The sequence below is a fragment of the Crinia signifera genome, chromosome 6 (assembly GCF_055691185.1).
Source record: "Crinia signifera chromosome 6, ASM5569118v1, whole genome shotgun sequence".
NCBI lineage: Eukaryota > Metazoa > Chordata > Amphibia > Anura > Myobatrachidae > Crinia > Crinia signifera.
This window is the reverse complement of record NC_139222.1, coordinates 276288822-276293286: the sequence shown is the minus strand read 5'-3', so window position 1 is coordinate 276293286 and position 4465 is coordinate 276288822. Positions and strand designations below refer to the sequence as shown.

At 47.7% G+C, this 4465-nt stretch overlaps 1 protein-coding gene across 1 annotated transcript in view; it reads right to left on the bottom strand.

Annotated features, from left to right (window-relative positions):
- LOC146009374 (uncharacterized) overlaps nt 1–2143 on the bottom strand; it is a 28417-nt gene extending 26274 nt beyond the window's left edge. Inside the window, exon 1 of the mRNA XM_083149687.1 lies at nt 1831–2143. The gene's annotated coding sequence lies outside the window, so the exon portion shown is untranslated. The remainder of the gene's footprint in view (nt 1–1830) is intronic.
- Between the last annotated feature and the right edge of the window lie 2322 nt (nt 2144–4465).

Below are 4465 nucleotides of genomic sequence, written 5' to 3'. Positions count from 1 at the left end.
TGGCTCGCCACAGGTTTATATCCAACTCCATGCCCACTTGGATAGTAGGGGTATAAAAAGGACCCCTTTTCCCTTTGAATTCCATGTTAAAATGGACTCAGTCCATTTTAACATTGAATCCTATGGAAAAATCGGGTCCATCGCATCGCATGCGATATGGTCGGATGCGATGCGATGGACCCGATTTCAAAATCGGCAGCCCAGTTAGTACATAAGTACCCACACTTCTACTCGCATATAAAGCTATTAACCATACTGCACCAGCTTAGATCTCCTTACTTATCACAAAATATCTCCCATCTCGCTCACTCCGCTCTGCACAAGATCTGCGCCTGTCTTCTGCACGGATCACTAGCTCCCATTCACTATTACAGGACTTTAACCGGGCTGCTCCCACGCACAATAACTCTCCACTAGCCTCCTTGTAACTTGGTGGGACTGCTATGCTATTACTGGTGCCTGTCCTTGTGTTTCCCTCCTATATCCCTATAGACTGTAAGCTTGCAGCAGGGCCCTCTAACCTCCAAGTCTCTCTGTTGTTACCCAGTTTGTTTTATCACTGTCTACTATTGTAAAGCGCAACAGAATCTGCTGAGCTATATAAGAAACTGTCACGGAATCTGCTGCGCTATGTAAGACACTGTAACTGAATCTGCTGCGCTATATATGACACTGTAACGGAATCTGCTGCGCTATATAAGACACTGTAACGGAATCTGCTGCGCTATATAAGACACTGTAACGGAATCTGCTGCGCTATATAAGACACTGTAACGGAATCTGCTGCGCTATATAAGACACTGTAACGGAATCTGCTGCACTATATAAGACACTGTAACAGAATCTGCTGCGCTATATATGACACTGTAACGGAATCTGCTGCGCTATATAAGACACTGTAACGGAATCTGCTGCGCTATATAAGACACTGTAACGGAATCTGCTGCGCTATATAAGACACTGTAACGGAATCTGCTGCGCTATATAAGACACTGTAACGGAATCTGCTGCGCTATATAAGACACTGTAACGGAATCTGCTGCGCTATATAAGACACTGTAACGGAATCTGCTGCGCTATATAAGACGATGTAACGGAATCTGCTGCGCTATATAAGACACTGTAACGGAATCTGCTGCGCTATATAAGACGCTGTAACGGAATCTGCTGCGCTATATAAGACACTGTAACGGAATCTGCTGCGCTATATAAGACACTGTAACGGAATCTGCTGCGCTATATAAGACGCTGTAACGGAATCTGCTGCGCTATATAAGACACTGTAACGGAATCTGCTGCGCTATATAAGACACTGTAACGGAATCTGCTGCGCTATATAAGACGCTGTAACGGAATCTGCTGCGCTATATAAGACGCTGTAACGGAATCTGCTGCGCTATATAAGACACTGTAACAGAATCTGCTGCGCTATATAAGACACTGTAACAGAATCTGCTGCGCTATATAAGACACTGTAACGGGATCTGCTGCGCTATATAAGACACTGTAACGGAATCTGCTGCGCTATATAAGACACTGTAACGGAATCTGCTGCGCTATATAAGACACTGTAACGGAATCTGCTGCGCTATATAAGACACTGTAACGGAATCTGCTGCACTATATAAGACGCTGTAACGGAATCTGCTGCGCTATATAAGACACTGAAAATAAATGTTCTGGTTATTACAGTCGGCCCCCACACATTTACACTTCACCAAATCTGGCCCTCGTCGCTAAAAGTTTGGACACCCCTGCTTTATACACAATAATCATTATCCCTCTAGCACGCACATTACAATTCTATAATTGTAAATAACATATACCTACACAGCCCAGTAGCAGGTGCCAGTCCTCTCCACCCTCACTGTGTATGCCGGGTACTGTGCAGTCTCCTCCCGAGTCCCGGCCACCAGAGACGTGATGAGGTCCACACGCGGGTGCTGCAGGTTTCCCGTGCCCCCTGCACAGCTAGTGACGGGTGCGTGCAGGGCAGCGAGCCGGGCTTTCAATGGAGACAGCGGTAATTGCCTGGGCCCCGGCAAAAGACTGATGTGTGCTGTGAGTGCGGGCGAGTTGTGACACTCACCCCACTGAACGGCCCAAACACCAGAACAGCTCCGCCCCTTACAGCAGAACCGGAGTGCTCTATTCCACACCCCCTGGCGCGTGTCACCGTATGCAGCCTGTTACTTCCTGCTTCCTATTCCCCCCCCCCGTTACTCATAAGGGATAAATGCGCAAAAACACTTTTATTTCTATCTCAAGCTTTCATTTACTCACTAGACATAAATCCTACAAACCGACTACTGTAATTATATCCCTAGTTTCATTTCCCAAAATAATTTTACGTGCTATCCTGCAGCAGCACGACTACACAACGGTGACACGGCAGTAACCGGCCTCTTACCTCCCATCTCAGCGCTGTCACGTCCCCGGGCAGCCCAGCAGGATCCGCCGTATCCACAGCAGGGCCTATGGTGACCAACTCATCCCTTTAATCCGGGACACATATTAATTACACAGGTTCTGTGGCTGGCTTTCACCTGGTTTTAAACTGCCACACCTCAAGGCTCCATCTCACCTGGTTTTAAACTGCCACAGAACCTGTGTAATTAATATGTGTCCCTGATTAAAGGGATGAGTTGGTCACCCTAGCAGGGCCCCAGAATCCAGGACGGCCATCATCACGTGTCTAGCTCACTGTCCGGGGCAACAAAGGATGCAGGGAGAAGGTGGAGGAGGTCAGGCTAGAACAGAGGTCAGGAGAGCGTGAGACCAGGGCAGGATATTTGTCCTGTCCCTCCCTGTGCCTGTGCCTGTCCCTGTCAGTGTTGCCAACTCTGAAACGTAAAACAAGCAACTGATGACCAAAAAACAAGCCCAAAACAAGCCCAATCTAATCCTAAAAAGCCCCAAAACAAGCCCAACTTACATTTGACTATATTTTACGTATTATTTATACAATCTACATGTAATGTCTTTACAATGATATTTTATCAGCACAAAACTGACTTTTAAAGAATACTATAACACTTCCTGCTTCGCCTCATTGATGAGGCAAAGCAGGAAGAGACATCGACAAGATATATTAACATCTTGTCTGCCGAAGCGGGCGAACACAAACTTGCACGCTGACTCCTTCCCCATGGCCGGCTGTACTGGGCATGCGCGAGACCTCGCTACTCACGTGAGATCCCAGCGCAGCCTGAAGCCAGCAGCAGGGACAGTGATGTCACTGTTTTGGTTATAGGGCTTTGTCACCCTGCAGCTGTTGAAGCGGATAGCGGCAGGGGGCGGGACAGTCAGCGCTGTGGACCGTTCATACATTTACCTTACATAGTGGCCTGTGCTCACCGGCTCCTTCTTACATGGGGGAGAAGCGGGATCAGTGCACATAACATGCACTGATTCCCCCTTCTCCCCCATAGCGCGCCTTCATACATCTGCCCCAATATGAGATATTTTACTTTCATTTTTTTCTCTAAAGAAAAATCTCAAGTGAACATTGTCCTTTGTACACACTGAGAAATATTTAGCATACACGGTGCATACCTCCCAACTTTCGTCCGGAGGAAAAAGCCGCGCGAGCGCCCGAAAAGGGGGCGGGGTGTATGCAAATGAGGGTGCGGCTTATGCTAATTAGCCGCGACCTCATTTTCATACGAGAATAGACGCTGTGCGCATGCGCACAGCGTCTATTCTACTAGATTGGGGGGGTCTCCCAACTGCCACCCCCCGCAGCGGGACAATGCCTGCCGCGGGTGGGACGTCGGGACAGGACCCGAAAATCGGGACTGTCCCGACGGAATCGTGACAGTTGGGAGGTATGCGGTGCGACAGGCGATGTACATTTTGTACTAGATCGCATGCGTTTTGAATGCGCTGCAATGCAATCTAGTGAGCACATACTTGTTGTGCTGTGCGATGTGAGCGGGATAAATTGTACCATGCGTGGACGTCTTAAGAAAAGATAGAACAATCTTACTACAAGCATCATTGCTAAAATCAGATTAGCCCTACTGAATACAAACAAGCCGCAACATAGATAATGGGAGTCATTACCATTTCTAAAAGCCTAGTTCTCACCTGTGTTTGTCCCTTATCTCTGTGCTGAATAACTGAATTACAGAGAAGCCCAAAATAAAACAAGCCCAAAACAAGCTACTAAAAAAAATTATAAGCCCAAAAACAAGCAACAAGCAACCATCAAAAAAAATAAGCAACTCACGAAAAAAACAAGCCCAAATCCGCTTGTTTCAAGCGGACTTGGCAACTATGGTCCCTGTCCCTGTGCCTGCCCTGTGCCGTGTGCAACACGATCACACGTCACACGAACACACTGCGGCTGCACCTTCAGCATTGTGTGGCTCAGGCGCTCCCCCTAGTGGCCAGATAGTGGCAGGTCGGTTACAAGGAACAAAGTCAGAAGGCTATTATTACACTGAGCAGTCACAGATTCCTG